Source organism: Alexandromys fortis, unplaced genomic scaffold (assembly GCF_014885135.2).
Source record: "Alexandromys fortis isolate MF-2015 unplaced genomic scaffold, M_Fortis_MF-2015_v1.1 scaffold_220, whole genome shotgun sequence".
In the NCBI taxonomy this organism is placed as follows: Eukaryota; Metazoa; Chordata; class Mammalia; order Rodentia; family Cricetidae; genus Alexandromys; species Alexandromys fortis.
This window is the reverse complement of record NW_026068099.1, coordinates 1276278-1294604: the sequence shown is the minus strand read 5'-3', so window position 1 is coordinate 1294604 and position 18327 is coordinate 1276278. Positions and strand designations below refer to the sequence as shown.

At 43.5% G+C, this 18327-nt stretch overlaps 1 long non-coding RNA gene across 1 annotated transcript; it reads left to right on the top strand.

Moving 5' to 3' along the window:
• The first annotated feature begins 6725 nt into the window (after window positions 1-6725).
• LOC126489477 (uncharacterized) lies at window positions 6726-13024 on the top strand. The gene is made up of 3 exons (XR_007588931.1): window positions 6726-7051; window positions 9410-10793; window positions 11663-13024. It is a non-coding gene; the product is annotated as an uncharacterized lncRNA (long non-coding RNA).
• The last annotated feature ends 5303 nt before the right edge of the window (window positions 13025-18327 follow it).

Genomic DNA, 18327 nt, shown 5'->3' with positions numbered 1-18327 from the left:
GGTATCGTTGGGGTAGTGTTGTCTCCTCTCACGTCAAGGATTGTGACCAAGTTCTTCTAACTTTTTTAAATGAGAGTTTAAGAGAAATTAACTGTTTCATAGCCTGTTGTCCAGCATTCTGTGACTTGAAACTTCATATTCTTAAGTATTAGAGATGAGCTCTTTCTTGGTTGTTTCTGGGTCTTCTGGTACTGGAATAGTATGTGATTCTTATGAACTATTCAGCAACTATTTATTGAATGAGTGTTGAAGACAAACTGCTTAGACTGAAGAAGGACTATTTGTTCTTAAACCGGAAGTTGAAACCTAGGAGCTATGTGCTCCAAAGTGAGGGGAAGTCTTTAAGTGATGGAATATCTGGTACTCACTGATATTGTCTTAGCATCTACAAGCAGTGGAGAACACATTGAGAGATAGAATAATATGTGTCTTGTGGTCTAGGTGTCAGGTTAATATATAAAGATAGAAAAGTATCAAATACTAACACTTAGTATAATTATAATTACTTGTGTATAAGTATAGAAAAATTTTAAACCAACTTTTGCTATAGATTAGATTCCGAATGCACACCCAAGACCAATGTATAAATACTTGGAAATAAGTCTGGAGGTACTGGGAGGTGGTGGAACCTTTTAGAGGTAGGACCTCATGAAGTTAGGCTACTGAAGGCATGCTCTTGAGGGGAATATTGGGGCTTTGACTCCTTCTTCCTCTTTCTTTCATAGCTTCAGTGAAATAAGTAGGTTCCTTGGCTACATATTCTCTACCATGATGACCTTTGAAACCATGCATTAATGCAGCAAGAACAAGTTGCCAAGAATTAAAACTCTGAAACCACAAGTCAAAAATAAGCCGTTTTTCCCATAGTTAACTTGGGTACTTGATCACAATGGTGTGAAGCTTATTAACACATCCAATGGCATTTTGTGGCATTTGCAAAGGATAAAAAAGCTACTGTAGAGGCCAGCATGGTGGCTCAATGGATAAAGGCACTTACCACCAAGAGTGATGACCTGAGTTTGATCTTCAGATCTCACGCAATAGAAGGAAAGAACTGGCTCCCAAAAGTTGTCATCTGAACTCACATGTGAACCATGGTATGAGTACAGGTGCACACATGAGCACAGAGACATAGACAGATAGAAAGAAAGATAGATAGATAGATAGATAGATAGATAGATAGATAGATGATAGATAGATAGATAGATAGATAGATAGATAGATAGATAGATAGATAGATAGATACAAATTTGTTAAATTTACTATTAGGGTGATTAGAGGAAGCATTTCTGGGATGAATTCATCATATTAGAAAGCCAGTGACCTTTTATAGTTTAGACCTTAAGACAACTTAGACTTCATTATCTTGCAGAAATACGTGGACTTAAATCTCTGATCGTTGGACCATGGCCAGTCCTTAAAGTTCCAGGACCTCCTACACTGCTCACGGTCAGAGTTCAAGGTTATATGCTCTAGGATGGGATACTCCAACAGGTTTAAAGTCATACTATAAACTTAAAATGTGTATGATAGCCCCCCAAAATAACTGACAAGGCCACCCATTTATCACATTCCGGGGTTCATTGGTCATGGTGTGAACTTAGTTTCTAAAAGATGGTAATGAAAATGCTTTGGTGTGAATTGCTTCCATCCAGTGTCTTCAGTAGCAGTCAGAAAAAAAAATGGTGGCCATCTCTAATTTAATTACCTGTTTGGCTGTACATTCTGAAACCAATTCTCAAAGGGAATTCCCACATAGAACTTCCAGGGACCACCCACCCTCCCTTAAACCCACAAGAGATCATGTAATATCTGGAATTCTCCCTCAAGTGCTACAATTAAATCAGGGTTTAGAAGGATCTGGATTTACTTCCTAGGCTGCTGCCAGAATAAAGTCAGTGGAACCAATAATATTGTTGTCCAACTATTAACCACTGCATCTTCTATTCTTGAGAATTTTCCCTTACACTCATCCTTTCTTCGGAACACTAATAATCTTCTCAATTCAAAGAGAAAGATTTGCACCCAGCCTGGAAGGAATAGACTACCTCTGTGACCTGCCCTGAATGTAAATGCAGGTTCCTCTTTTAGTTTTAATGCATAGAAAATCAACTCAAACATACTTAAATAAATAAAGAGGTTCACTGAGTGACAGAAAGATTCAGGAAGAGGTGGACATGGGTACATTAATGGTATCATCAATAGTTATTTGCCTCTTCATCATCAAAACACAAAGTATCTGAATACTTTCCTTATCCTAACTGGCCAAGTCAATTAGAAGAGACACAGCATAGATTGACTGCTTGGCCAGATCTGGACCATATGGACCTTCTATGTTCCAAGACCAGGAAAAGAAGAATTTCATGAAAGAAAATGTGGGTGTTGATTTAAAAAAAAAAAAAGGTATAAATGCTTGCAGGAAGCAAGGAACACAGATGTTTATCATGGTAAATTGAAGTCCTGAAGGTATGAGCGGAGTTACTCTCCCAGATGACTTGAGGACTCCATCATGGCTCCCTTGAACTCTTTTTACATCGTTTTGTTCAATGTCATTGTAACCAAGAAAGTAAAGCTGTTTTCCTGGAGTTCTGGCCCATCTTCAGGAAGCAAGATAGGCACTGTTCTAGAAGGAACTCCCACCACCATAAGAAACTTGAGTCCCACATGAAGACCTCAGGCAAGTCAGGCCTTTGATCTGCCATAAGCCTTTGATTGACCTGGTCTCACAGCTTTCCTTGTCCATTGAACACACTAAACCATCCTAATACCCTACCATCCTTCGTGTGAGATGCTGAAATAGTCATCTGCTCTTAGGCCCTTATTTCAATTTCTCCAAGCATAAGCGGTTTTTTTTTCTTGGTTTCTCTTGGTGCAGAAAATGAAGCGGTTCATTGTTGTTACGGTTGCGTTTTCCCATGCAGTTACTTCGGCTGCAATTTTAAGTCATCAAATATGAGGGGTGAGAAAGACATATATTATTAGAAAAGCAAGCAACGGTAGAAAAGGCCCTTCTTACCGAGGTTTTGTGGATGATAGTTTAAGTCAGAAAAACAGTCACGCTCTGAGGACGGAAATGATCCCACACATCGGAAAATAGAGACAAGGAACTGAAATCACAGAGCAGGGTGAAGCCAACTCAAACAGCAGGATGCAGTGTCTTGTTCACATGAGACAGAAAGGCGCTCAGGTGGGACAAGAGCCAGGGATGGCAATGTTGGGGACTCTCACTCCCTGTAGCCTCTATTTATCCAAGACGGTCTTTAGCAAACAAAGCTGTTAGCTATAGGAGAGAGGCCTGTGCATTCAACAAGAATTCCTTGTGCTTGCCTCCCCTTCCCCATCATCAGACCCCATGCATCTCAGGAACTATTTTAAAGATGCCTCATGGAATTCTGTGAGCATACATACTGAGCCTTCATGGAAAATTTCCTCAGTTTGGCATTCTTCTGGGTTTTGAAATATATATATATATATATATATATATATATATATATATATATATAGTCTAATTGCAAAAGGTACATTTCAAAAGCTTTCCTAGTTCTATTCTTTTTTCAGATAACTATGGTCATATGGTCCTCAGGATTTTTCCCTCCCACCAGAAAGAACAGAGCAAAATGCATAATGTAAGCAAGTCTGACCAGTGATCAGTGACCAAGACTAACCTTGAGTGCATAGTGCACTTCTTAAAGGCCACTGAGTTCTAAGAGGTTGTCTTTATAGGACTCCAACATAGGCAGTTTAAATACTGGAAATTTATCTAAACCTCCTGACAGTTTTATCATGAAAATACAGTTCTTAAAGACTGGCTCAAGGTACTCGCTTCAGGAATATTCCATTGGGTTCAGTAAGGACTTCTTCCTTATGTGGGGATTGGCACACTACTCTGATTTCTGTGATAAGTGCAGAGCCTTTTGTGTTCTGACCCCTACCTACAAATGGCTCCTCATGTCGTCATTTCAGGGAATAGTCTCTGTCCAGATGGTGTCTCTAAAATACAGGGAGCCCAAAGATGGTGGCACACACCTTTAATAGCAGCACTGGGGGGGGGGGGCAGAGGCAGGTGGATCTCTGTGAGTCTGAGGCCAGCCTGGTCTACAGAGTGAGTTCCAGGATAACTAAGGCTATTATACAGAGAAACACTGTCTTGAAAAAACAAAAATAGGAAAGAAATAAAAAGAAAGAAAAGCAGAAAAAAGGAAGGAGAGAGAAGGGAAAGAAAGAAGGGAAGGAGGGAGGAGGGAAGGAAGGACAAAATAAAGAAAGAAAGAGACAAAAAGAAAGAAAGAAGGAAGGAAGGAAGAAAAGAAAAGAAAAGAAAAGAAAGATGAGAAACACTAATGGCTCCTGAGGCTGTTTTAAGAGACATGGGTCTGTATTATACTAGAAGACACATAATGGAGTTCAGGTACACCGGAGACCCACAAAATGGCACTGAGCTCAGGGCATTGCCCGCTCCCTATCCTTTGTCCATAGACACACTGCCAGGACATGTACACCTGTCCTGTGCTGTACCTGCACAACTTCACATGACACAGGGTTCACACCATTCAGACTCCTTGGATAATAGCGATCTGGTGTCTGCTTCCTGGATAACTTGTCATGACCCTGCTGGCCATGACTCACCATGACCACCACCACCACCACCACCAGAACAACACCCCACAGTCACTTAGATCAACAACAGATATGAGAGATGCAAGAAGAAGACAGCGAGGCAGAACTGCAGAAGCATGTATACCCCCCAAATGGACCACAACTCATGGAGATGTTCTTTGGACATGAGAGAGGAGGGTTTTTTGTTTTCTATATTAACTAGGAAGTCCATTGAAGAAGGAACTGTGGGCTGAGACTTGCCTTAGGTCCTGACTTACGTATGAAGGAGAAACCATGTTCTACCCAGGAGGAATATTCTACCCCATGGTAGCAGAGAGTAGGGTAGTACTGTATGCAGACTGGGAAGACACTGGAAGAGAACAGCATCCATTCTAAGAATCAATGTAAGTTCAAGCAAGACGTAGGGTGTTCGGGAAAAGGAGCTGTAGAGGTGGTGTGGAAAGGGGAAAGTAAATAAAAAAAAGATTTGGGGAGATGCCTAGAAAAGTCCAAAGGAGACCTGAGTGTCTGAGTTCTGTGGTGAATGCGGTTTGAATATTCCCAGGAGGGAATAACTAATAAAGAAATAGAGAAAGTGGAGTGGATTGTCACCTGTCCCCAAAACTCATCTGTGGTGATCTGAGTGAAAATGGCCACCACAGGCTTGTATATTTGAATGCTTAATCACCAGGGAGTGGTGCCACTTGAGCAGGATTAGAAGGTTAGGAGGTGTGTCCTTGTTGGAGGAAGTGTGCTACTTTGAGTGGGCTTTGAGATTTAAAAGCCTATGCCAGGCCCAGTTCTCTCTCTCTCTCTCTCTCTCTCTCTCTCTCTCTCTCTCTCTCTCTCTCTCNTCTCTCTCTCTCTCTCTCTCACACACACACACACACACACACACACACACACACACACAAATCAAGATGTACAGGACGCAGCTTTCACCACCTTCTCCAGCACCATGCCTGCCTTTCACCTTGCAGAATGATAATAAACCAAGCCTCTGAAATGGTAAGCCAGACCCCACCCCCGCCCCCATTAAATGCTCTCACGTATGAGAGCTGTCATATAGAGACAAGCTTTCTTCAGTCTCTTCACAGCAACAGAAGAGTGATTAAAACACCATCCCATCTTCCCAGTGTTGCCCTGCCCCGCGTGCCCCTGCTCTTGCCCTACCCTGTCCAAGGGGAAGGGCAGCAAGGTCCCAATTTCATGCTGAAGTCCAGAGGAGGGGAGGAAATCATGAAACCCAATTGCCTCTCTGAACAGTGTTTGTAGGATTTTCCCATGAGGTATCAGAGAAAATTGAGTGCAATTGGTCACAGGGTCGCTGGGTTTTATGTCAGCCTGGCTCTGGGTTCCCACATGACTCTACTCCTGGCAAGACAAACTGTCTGATCTCAACCAGTAGTCTCAGCCCCATGCCAAACCCAGACACCAGTCCTGGTTTCTGGCACCGAAGAACTTTGGGTCTGTTCTTGCTCTCTTGCTACTGGATGAAGATCGCCTGGTCCCCAATAGTCAATCTCTTTCTCATTTCCTTGCTAACCCAGCATGAAGGCCAAGTGTATTCCCAGGTTTGTCTTCTGGTTTCCCTAAGACAGCTCCTGAGAGCAGGATCAGCAGCAGACTGGGTACCCTGGTCCTGACCTCTACTGCTGCCTCCAGCACATCATTTCCCATGCCAGATTTCTGTTATTTGGACTTACTGATCATTTTTCTCTCAAGTACCTAGTGATGAAGGTGTCATTCTTGCCTGAAATGATGCCCTGGATCTTGCTCAGGAGTCTAATTTTCTTTGTGTATCCTCCAAAACCTTCCAAAATTCATTGACTCTGACTTTTTTCTTTCATGTTGAAATGAAGTAAATTTGCTTTTTTTTAAAAAAAAATCCCTATAATTTATATTACCTCTTGGAAAGGGGTGAGACAAGAATTTAAGGGCCTCATGGCTCTTCTTCATCCTAAAGGAAATCTGATAAATTTACAGGAAAGCAGACTCGAGGCATTGGCCAATGGCTCTGTCATCATAACCATCATCAGGTACCTTATATAAATCCACCATCTTGATTGTGAGGTGGAGCCAGCCAGTTTAGGGAGATATAATAGGAAAACAGTGATGAGTCACGACTTCTGAAATTAGTTTACAAAGCATTTTGATTGCTGTTGTTTTCCCCATTGTTTGCTGGTGCTCATAAGAGCCGGATTCTTCCATAGGAGATGCCCCGTGGTTATGTCCACACAGCAAGGAGCTAAAGGAGACCTCTAGCCACGACTCAGTGAAGGATGACAGCCCCAATTCCAACACTCCATCAAGAATTGAATGCTGCCAACAGCAGGGGAAGGGATATGAAGGGATCCTTGGTGAGTCTGCTGCTCTGGCTGGAGCCTAGTTTGCACCATTTGGAGACTTTAAGAAGAGGCACCAAGTAAGATTAACTCAGAATTCTTGACCACAGGTGAGTAAGATAATATAAATGCAAGTTGTTTTAAACATATTGATTTTAGAATGACAGATTATATATCTATATCTATCTATCTATATCTCTCTATATATCAAATATCGGCCTTGGGAAATTAGAGATAAGGAACTTAGCAGTAATTTGGATCCTTTTTAAAAATTAATTTTAAACATGCAGGTCTCTCTTTACTTAGATTTAAAGGGAAGACACATTAATTTTTATCAATGTAAACCTAGTGTGGATCCTTCTCTGTGCCTAGTATGACAGATGTTATGTGAGACCCAGAAAATTTAAGATACTTTCAAGGCTGAAAGAGCAAATCATAAACAGAAGCAAGAAAATACCTCAGCATCGCCATCACACCGCTGCTTTCCTTGCTCCCCTAACTCATGAAAACCTCTCTTCTATTCCACAACAAACAGTGTAAAGGAAAGACATGAACTAATTCATATTGGCAGCAGATGGTTCTGGGCAACCTGATTTCCATTCGGGCAGAGGCCAAAAGAGAGTCTGTCTGAAAGCGCATTTTATTTTGTCAGCTTCATTAACTCTTTAATTAGTCTTCAACGTATAAACTCAAGAAAGTTTTTGCAAATATCAACTTTCTGGCTTCTTCATAAATATGGTAGATATGGCCATTCTAGGCCCATATTCCCAAATGTTCATGTCCTGACTGTTGCCTAGCATACAAATAGATTCTTTCTCCCTTTCTTGTTCAGACACGAGCTGCTCATTCGGCTTGGTTTCTGGCCCGTCCCTTTCACAAACTTAACCCAAGAGCACAGAATCTTATTCTGGAGTCTAGACTATGACCTTCTGCTAAATCGGTTTTTATGTTTACTTTTTTCTTCAGGGGTGATATTATCATCTTTCTTATCTTGGGCACTGTGCTCAGATAGGCATGCAACAGAGAGCCAGTGAAACTAAGCCAGCTTTTCCCCAAGGCTCAGAGTCAACTGATAATCTCATAAAGACCGCTTGAGAAAAAACTGTAGAAAACTGATCCATGTGATGTTCTTGGTCCTTTCTAGACACAGGAGTCTATAATATACCCCACACCAAGAAACCCCTTTTCTTTTCTTTGTTCACCCTTCCTATCTTTGCTCTTGGTTGCAGAGGTCACATGTAATAGATGACCAATGAACCCTGGGGTCACCAGAGCTGTGGGGGTGATACAGTCAGAGGGATAGTTTGTTTCTTCCACCTCTCTAATGAGATTCCCTGTGATTTAGCATCCAAACTCTGTGGAGTCACAGGAAGCAGTGCAGGGGGTGGGGAGTCTGGATGCTCAGGGCTGAGGTCTCGGGCGCTAATGCATGCTGTCCTCATGCATGTGTGACTTGCTCATGGTCTGGCTTTGGCCTCTTAAAGATGGCTCTTGACCAATGGACTCTAGCGGAAATGGAGTTTGCAGCTTGGGAGGGTCTTGGCTGGGGACTCAGCCATGACCTCAGGCCCGTTAGCTGCACCTGAATACACATCTCCAAGGGAAATGTGTTCTCCATGGAAGAATGGTTGCTCTGCAACCCACCCTGGCAGGGGAGCATGTGAGATCACCCCAGCTGTTCTGAATTAGGCACACACACACTTACACACTCACACACTTACTTTTACAAGCCAAGAACACAGAATTTCTCATTTTTTTCATTGAGTCCATCATTTGCCCCTCTGCATTTTGGACTTGCTTATATAATTTTTCCCTTGTACTCACCTAAAATGCTTCAACGCTAAATTTGCTGAGCAGCGGACACATCCGTAAAAACACACAAGCAAGTTAAACACATTCCCTAAGCCAGCTTCACACCTGAACACAAAGGGAGCATGCAGGGCTCCAAACCAACTGTTTTCCAGGGAAAGAAAGAAGTCCCTGTCACCGGGAGAGGACCTGCCACAACCCTGTCCTCTGCTCTCTCTTTACCCTCTCGGTCCTGCTCTTGCTGACTATGGAACGGTAGCTTCCAATGAAGTCAGATCTCAGAATCCAACAGAGTAGGGAGGCAGCTTCATGGCTTCTTAGCAGAACAACCTCAGTTCAACAGAGCAGAGTGTGTTTGAGTGCCAGGCTTGTCTACAAGGCTTGCTGGATGTTATCTCCCTCCACCCGCCCTTCTCTTCTTCTCTTCTTCCCTCCCCTTCTCCCTCTCCTTGTCTCTCTCCCCACCATCTCTCTTGTTTCTTGATCCGCTCCTCTAAGTCACAGCCTAGAAGGTAAAAAAGAGGAAGTTTGATGCAAACTCTGTACAGTGAAATCCTTCTGGTTTCAATGAGAAAAGGGAAAACACCCAATCATTTTTGATTATTTTTAATTTTTTTTTCATTTAAAAAGCCCTTTAATAATAAAGGCTCTTTTGACAGTTTGCTTGATGAAAAACAACAACAACAACAACAAACTAAGGCTCCCACACATGTGCGGAACTGTGTGGCCCTCTGCTGAGCCCGCCAGCTTATCTCACGACGTCATTTCGTGAGTAATGGAAAACAAAAACTTGGCCAGAGAAAATGTTCGTCTCGCTTTAGAACTGAACACAAATCTCTCTGTGCCCGTCAATGTCCGACTGAAAAGGATGAAAGCTGTACTTGAGGGTCTAAAGCAGGATTTCGGGGCAGGGAATTAGTTTCCCGGGCAATGGAGTTGCTAAGAAGCTGAACAGTAGACAATGAGGCAAATCAGAGGCCACCAACAGCAGGACCCAGCTGCGGGGACAAAGGGAAGATGAAGATATCAGAACCCGGTGGGTGGGGTCATCAGGCAGGAGCCACAGCCAGCCCAGACACCTGCCTAGCAGGATCAGGAGACCAGTAAGGAACCGCCACTGCTGGGACCACAGAAGGCTGGGAAAGTGAAGGAAAAATTTCGTGGTCCTACGTGAACTCTGTTGGGAGCCAGAGATCCCAGAGACTGGGAAATGTTTGAGAATGATCAGCCCAGGACCCACAGCAAAGGAGTGCAAGACACTGATAAGACAGAATCTGACTCACACACGCTCCTCTTGCCCCTCCCTCCACGGTGTTCTCACCTAGCCATGAAAACAACAGGACAGGAAGTCTGGAAGGACCAGAGGCTGGAGCGGCAGAGAAAGGCACTATGGGTTCATAGACCAAGTGCACATCCAAATTCATTTCTATCACTAGGGCTGCTGCTCATGCGAGATCAACTTGAGGAGTTGGGACATGTACTGAGCCCGGGGTGGAGCCTGAGACAGAGAGAACCACGTCAGGAAACACATGAGTACATACACTGAAGCTTGGCTAGAAGTTTGATACATGTGCTAGCATAGGGTGCTGAGTTCCCTCTGGTACCGCTACCCGCAACTCGCCATGGAAGAGATCACAAGTAGAGATGTGAGCTATTTCTGGATCAACCTGGGCTCCTTTCAAACTGATCTTCCTAGACATATGCTTCTTGTGTTTACTTCAGAACCACAGCGGACTGCTCAAGAGGACTTCCCAGGAGGCCTGGGAAGGAGCCATGCATTTGTTCTTTAATAATCCATTCGTGATGAAATCCAACAAGTCCCAGTTCAACCCTCCATTTGGTAACATGTTTCCATGGCAATTATAACTGCAGTACTGCTGGTGGTACAAATACGTCTCTCACCGACCTTAAAGATCAGAAGTGGGGGAGTGTGAGGGGGAGAAGCAAAAATATAATATAAACAGAAGAATGGAAAATGACCTCCAAGAAGCATAGCAGTTAAACAGTGACTAAGGAGGCTGTGATGGGCATCAACACAAATCTGTAAGTGTAAGCAGCGTGGCGGGAAGGAAATGGCTGGGATGAACTACAGGGAGAAAGCAGATTAAATGGAAGTCAGTTTTCCTTTCCCTGGGGAAAGACTATGGCAGAACACTGGACCTTTCTGTGTTAGTCTGGGAAAACTGGCCAGCTAGGCAGGCTGAAGGTCTTGTTCATGCAGTCAGGGAATCCAGAGACAAAACACCAGGCAGGACTTGAGGCTACCTTGCTTCATGACTGTTCTGTCTCTGGGTGGCCTTGTCACCTGAAACCCGTGACTTGCTGATTTAGGCTCAGTATCCTCACCCGTAGAAGGAGGTAAGAGAGCAAATATTTGGGGATGATCTGCTAAGTGCCAGACAGTGTTCTGAGTGCTGGGAGCGGGAAATAGTCAACCTTGTTCTCAAGGAGTTTATATTCTGATGAAACAGCAGAAAAGACTCAGACTAACACGCGAATATAGTAACCTAGAAACCAGGAACCCAGAATCAAAAAAAGATAGCTGAAGGGAGTGTTAGGATTTAGCTGTGAAATGTGTAGCCCGCTCCCCAACCCTGCAGGCCTGTGTCTTGAAAGATTGAAGAACATTTAGGTCAGTGGTTCTTAATGCTTTTACCCTTTAATACAGTTCCTCATATTGTGGTGACTCCAACCATAAAATTATTTCCTTTACTACTTCATAACTATAATTTTATTACTGTTATGAACCATAATGTAAATGCTTTTGGAGACAAAGGTTTGCCAAAGGGGTGGAGACCCACGGGTTGAGAACCACTGCTTTAGGTGGTAGTGTCTTAGTGGGGGAAGCAGGTTATTGGGGGTTTTATACACGGCTTCACTGTCTATCTAATCTCTGTTTCCTACCTGCCAAGGTAACACAGCCAGCTACATCGTTCTCTTGCCGCCATTTCTGCCTTTCCACGATGGATTGCATTTTCTTACACCGTGAGCTCAAATGACTCCTTCTCCACTAAGTTTCTCTGTGTCAGGGCTTCAGTCACAGCAGGGAGCAAAGCAACTGATACAAACCAAGAATGGTGAAAAACGGGGATGAACTGCTTCATATAGAGGCAGGAGTGTCCTGGCTGAGATGTGGCCTTTGGACCGAGGAAAGGATGTATCTGGGGAGATATTGCAGGAGAGAGCTTGACTATAATGAATGCATTCGAAGCTGTGTTGTGGGTATAAATAAAGCATTCTCAGGGCTCCTGAGATAGAGGAAGTGCTCACCGGTGCCTGCTCTCGTTTTGTAAGACAGAAAGGACTGCTTTTGCCTCTCAGTTAGCCATAAAACACGAGAGGACACAAAACGCCCTGCCATATTTTATCAGAGGACTCCGCACAAAATATTCACGTGTTTACTCAGACTGCTTTTATTCCAGCATCAACTGGGTGATCGTGTGGTACAGAAGTGGGCATCAGAGGTTCAGCCTTGGATTCCTGGGTACATGCAGCCACCCTGAGTTCACAGGGTTGTAGGGAGGGGCCAGTGGAAGGCCGACTCTGGGTGCCTCCTGTGACTGTTCACATCACATCGCATTGACTCAGCGCTGTCTGAGGAGTGTTAACTGAATCTTCTGAGCTCACAGCCGTGGCTATGGTGGGACACGGCCCACCCACAGCTTGGATGACTAGGAAACACAAGCCTGAGACCAATATTTGCCCCAAGGAAGACACAAAGCCAGTCTGAATCCCAGAGGGACTCTTCTGTTTTCAATATCCTTTGAGATGCAAGCTGATGGTGTTTGTTTAGGTTGGCATTGAGAAGGAATCGTTCTGTTGTGATTCCAAGTTGCTTAGAAAAAGTCGGTGATGCCTCCAAGAATATGATTAAACTAGGCACCCGCTGAGGGAGGGAGAGCAAGAGAAATTTCTCTGTCTTCTAAAAACTGTGCAATTAACACTATAGGCATGGTCTAGCTCACAAGAGACACTCCAGTGTCAAGACCAGTGGGGCTTTGGGTGCTTCAACTCAGTCTCAATGTCTAGATTCAAGATGATAGATATGTTTATGCTAGGCCTCCATTTCTTTAGGATTACTGCATTTTAGACCAGAAAGAATAAAAAAAAAAGTCTCTGCAAGTGACTGAAACGACCACATAAAGTTATAGGGGGCCCATGGTGACTATATCCACACAGCCCAGCCTTGTTCCAGACTCACAGACCACAAAGGCAGAGCGGGATTGATACTGAAATGCAGTTTCTCCCTATTATTATTGCTGATTGCGGACAGAAAGAAGACAGAGGGTGGGACAAAGAGGGCTCATTTAAAATTCCTAGGTCAGGTTGGATCAGCATGGCCACCCATGTGCTTGTCGTTGTCAATTCATAGAGTGGTTCCATTGGTACTGAAAATGTAATGAGGGAGAGCCCCACCCAAGCTTAATTTCTTGCCAGTAGGGTCGGGAAGGGACGCTGTGGAGTTGAGAAGATATTTTCATGTCCTCCGAGAGTAAGTCTTAAGTTTCCTCACTGCCTCTAAAGATGTGTGCTGTCAGATTAGATGCCAATTCCTTAACCTCTTAGCCATAACCCCTTTAAAGAGGTCATATCAAGGAGGAGCTTACAGCATCAGCCTAAATTTTAGTCCAACTTGAAGTAAACGTTGGTCGCTATTCAAGAAATCAGAAGGCTGTGATGTCCGTGCACATGCTAGGATGCGCTCTGAAGATCGAGTCCAATCAAGTCTAGGTGCACTGGACAGAGCACGTGCCCAAATGTTCCTGCCATGATTCTGTACTTTTGGAGGAACTCCCTGTCAACTGGCACTTTGCTGTGTCCCACTTTCCCATCACCCAAGGAGCACGTCTGTAAGCTAACTTTAGTAAGTTGTTATAGGCTGATGCCTGTAATGATTTAGCCTGTAAGCTAAATTATTTTCTAATTGATGAAAAAATATTGTGATTAAAAAAAGAGGACTGAAGAGAAATGGGGATGGAAGTCGGGGAGAGAGAAAAGGTAGCATAAAAGAAATAACGAAGATGTGTGATTTGCATAGCGATATAAGCCTGGTAATAGAAACTAACTATAGTTTCTATGCTAATTCCTATTTTTGTAGTTTACCCTAGGCACAAATAGAAAAGAATAAAAGGGAAGGGGAGAAGTAAGAAGGGGAGAAGAAGAGGGATCCCCATAATCAAGTAAACAATTAGAACTAAATAACATCTCACTTCCTTGCCAAATCTCAAAACTATGAGCTTGTAACTCTTAGGTAAATAACCTCTAAATTCCAAGGATGGCCTCCATTGGCAACTAGTGTTTAAGATGCATTAAAGAAGCAAGCAGAAAAGCCTTATCATTAGGCTTGTGCTTTAACACAACGCTTGGCTTTGAGGACCGTGTTAGAGTTATTGTTTGGAGAGAAGAAGATAAAATTTAGGGCAAAAATGGTGGACTTAAATGACTAATCTCAATTGTCAGCATGACTGGATTTAATCTTTAAGACATTAGTGAGGCAAACTGTTGGACATGTCTACCAGAGTCTTTTCAAAAAAGAACTGAGGAACCACACTGAGTGTAGATGGTATCATCCCATGGGCTGGGGTCTCATGCAGAACAAAAAGGAAAAGGGAAAAGTGGGCTGAGCACCAACATTCATTTCTCTGCTTCTGGTTTGCAAGCACAAGGTAATGACCTACCTCGTGTTTGTGCCATAATTTCTCTATCGTGGTGAATGACATCCTCAAACCATGAGCCCAGATAAACCCTTCCTTTCTTAAGTTCCATTTTGTCTTGCATTTTTGTCACAACAAAGAGAAACTAATATGTATTCAAAGTCCCCTTCCTCTTGAATTGTATCTTGAGACTATAAGGGCTTCCCTCTTTGGTAGGTTCTCACATCAACCTTGCTCAAAGGCCATCATCCAGTATCTTTTGGCCCAGTCCAGAGACACCATTCCAAGAAACACATAAAAACACTGGGCCCTTAGCTATCTAACACAGACACACAGATAATAAAGAAATTTCTTAGGATGGGTCAGCAAAAGGAAGCTGTTGGTTGAGTTAATATTGGCAACTAATATCCTATCTTAAATGTGTGAAACAGCCGGTGTCTATGTTTTATGAGTAAATCAAAATAGAGTTCATTGCATAGTCAAAATTGTTATTTCATTTTTAAGTAATCATTTACCTTGGAAAATAAAGAATAACTATGGATAAAATATCATGTAGTTTGAGATTCAATCATAGACCACAGTTTTTCAGACAAGGAAAAGATCCGGACAAAAGGATAATCGTCATGTAAATAGACTCTGGGGTTCATGGTCCTGTGGAACACATTCTGCTGCTTGAGTGAACCCTTGGGGAATCAGTTCTACTCTAGTGACTAAATGAGGATATTATGTCAGAACAAGTGACGTGAAGCTGTGTTTCAGGGATGGTCACTTGGCTTGCAGCAGGAATTGGGTGACGTGCCTAATCCTACCATGCTTTGGGGAGTGACAATACCTACTTCACAGATGTGTTGTGTGTTATTTAAGTAAAATAATCCATGCCATATGTTGGAATGAATGCCTAGCACACGGAAAACACTGACTCAAAGCTAAACATCTATTTGCTATTAATGGCTTAACTTTTAGCCAGGCTATGGCTAAAAGAATAGATTTGGAGTTTTATGGTATGGTCTATTTTTATCTAAGTTTCTTGGGGGTGGTATAGTATGAGCCAAATTGACTTAGTCCAAGAGGCTACTCACATCTTAGGATGGCTTAAAGAAACAATAGTACAATGAGAAATCAGGTACTTAAGACTTGGTCAAATGGTAACTTGATTTGATTCTTTGACATGACAAGAAAAAGGTTTCTTCCTTTTCATAAGAGGGTCATGGCATCTAATTTCTAAATTACTGGAAAATGATGAGAGGACCAGGTGAAAGTTTTGGCCTTCATCTAGGACACTCATTTCTGGAACTGGTTTTATTAGGAAGACTCCTGTAACTGGCATCAGTGGAAGGAAGAAAATGCCAGGAAGAAATGCCAGGAAATGGAAAGAACACCAGTTCTCCCCATTCTGTGTGCAGGAGGTGATCTGGTAAGGACAGCGAACTGTGTGCCGGGTGTTTCTCTTTACTTGCGGGTTAAGTTGTCATACCTTGGCCTTTTTAGCGCCATCCCGTCTGCAGACACAAAACACTTCAGCCTGCATCCCACAGGGAGATCACCTCGTGTGATGAAGAAAATTCAATTCCTCCATGGAAATCCTTGGTAGTCACCACCTCCACTTCTCCTTTTTAATTTTCTGGTTCAACAACCACCCATGCATCCATTGGAGTAAGACAGTGAATGTTGCATGCTCCTCACGTCTGAGACAGGGGAACCAAATCTTCTAGTGATTGAGAAATGAGCACCAGATGTCAAAGCTAGTGAACATGAGCAATTCATGTGCAGTGATACCCTAATGCCGTGTTCTGGCTTCTTCCACTTACCTTAGCAGCCTTGGGTTCTTCCACTAAGTAACCAGCACAGAGACTGCATCAGGAAAGATGTAGGAGAGAGATGGAATTTTCACGCCCTGTGACTTTTAGTTCATCCCCTAAGTCATTCCGAAAGGAGTTGAAATAGGAAAATCAAGGGCTACTTGGCCGTGTCTGAAATCTGAACATTGAACTTGTACTTGAAGCCTAAGAGTTTTCACAAAAGAAAAATCTAGAAGTCTGCTCTGAAGGGGCTTAGCCCCTTGGTTGGCGTTTTTCTGGGAAGCTGGTAATGAACCCATAAATGCTAATGAGGAATGTGCTGTGGCTCCCCAGCAGGGCTGAGTCAAAGCAGCCCTGTTAGAGGACAGAATTACAGGGCTTGGAATGACCACACCCACTCCGCCACACTGGGCTGGGCACTGCTTTGTCAGCGGCTTGCACCCCTTCCACCCCAGCCTCTCTGGCCTAGATTATTCCCCAGGAGGAGGGTTCCAAAGGCTTCTTTTCAAAGTCAAGCTAGAGCTTTCAGTTCTCCGTAGCTTGGTCGCTTGCTATATGCTGAGTACCAGACATGTGCTGTGCCAAGACTACAGCCAGGAGCTGTGAGAAGGGACTCCCCATAGGCTGCTTCTTGGCCCGTCACCTAGTGGCCTTCATCCTGCGGATCTGAGACATCTGCAGGAGCCATGGTCTCGGAACAATGAGACGATAAGCTTGGGCTCTGCTCATGCACAAAGACGGGGTTCTTGATAATGTGAGATGGGAATCAAGAATGACCATGTCTCCTGTTCTCATGACACTCCTAAGAGTCGTTGCAAATCTTGGCTCAGAGGGTCAGAGGAGGATGGTGAGCCTGCAGTCTGACAAGGAGGGACCTTGGGGTAGACATCCCCTACAATCTTTCTCCTTGGTGGGAGCCCATCAGTAGACACAAAGTCAGACGGAAAAAATGGGGAATGACAGGCTTGAGGAGCTCTATGTTGTTTCCCAAGACGTGGTATGAGAGCCTGAAGAGTTAGTTGGGCCAGCACAGTACACTGCTTCTGCAGGCAGCTGTTTCCTTAGCCTTCTGCCTCTTTAGACTTATCTATCCGCACCTCTGTTAGCATGTTACCCTTCAATACGCACTGCTGGTCTTCATACCAGGTACTGAACAAAAGCAAGTATACCCTCTGTGTTGTAACTCAGAGTCCTCCCGGCTAGCAGGTGGATGTTGTTGGATGTCTGTGTGTTCTAGGTGAACACAGATCACTAGTACAATACTTTTCCAGCATGTGTGTTTGGCTCTGGGTATCACAATTACAGGACCATGGTCTGAGCCTGTGTTTGGCACGGGATAGAGCTCTTTGCCATGTGTCTGACAAGGGTGGGCCATGGGGAGTAGAGGTCATGTCCTGACCTCAAGGCCCCTTAGAAAGTCTATCTATGTAGTTAAGAGACAGGAATGCAGTTGATTCAAACCAGCACAAAATGGACTCGTGATGCATTTATAGCAGAATTTAGTAATGTCTCCCACTGTTTGTTTGGTGACTGGAGTGATGGGAGAATATGAAGGCTGGGAACACAGGAGTGGATCTAAGTTCTAGAGACCTCAAAGTGCATGCTTTGTTTATTGAGCACTATGAATTTCTTTTCTCACTGAGTATTCATAGCTGAGTGTTCATCACAGAACATCCCTAGCAGCCTTTGGTGGTCTTGATCTACTACTTCATCAGCTGTTCAGAGAGGGAGACAGCAAGGAAAGAGGGAGAGATGCAGGTAGCTGAAGTATCTTCTACACAGCTGGTTTTCCTGTACAAAACAACATCTCATTTAAATGTAATACTCATAAGCCTGTGATAAAGAATTCACATCTTAGAAGTGAAGAAATTGAGATGCAAAAAAAGGTTAATGAGGGAAAGAGTGGAATGGGGACAAGAGGAGGTAAGGGGAAGTGAATACAGCCATGATACATTTTAGACACGTATGAAAACATTATAAACATATAATGTTATGATATATAATGGATATATAGCAATATAACTTTTAAAAATAAGAAAGGCGGCTTCTTATGTTCTGGCTTTGTGGGAGCCTAGCCAGTCTGGATGTCCACCTTCCTAGACCAAGATGGAGCGGGGAGGACTT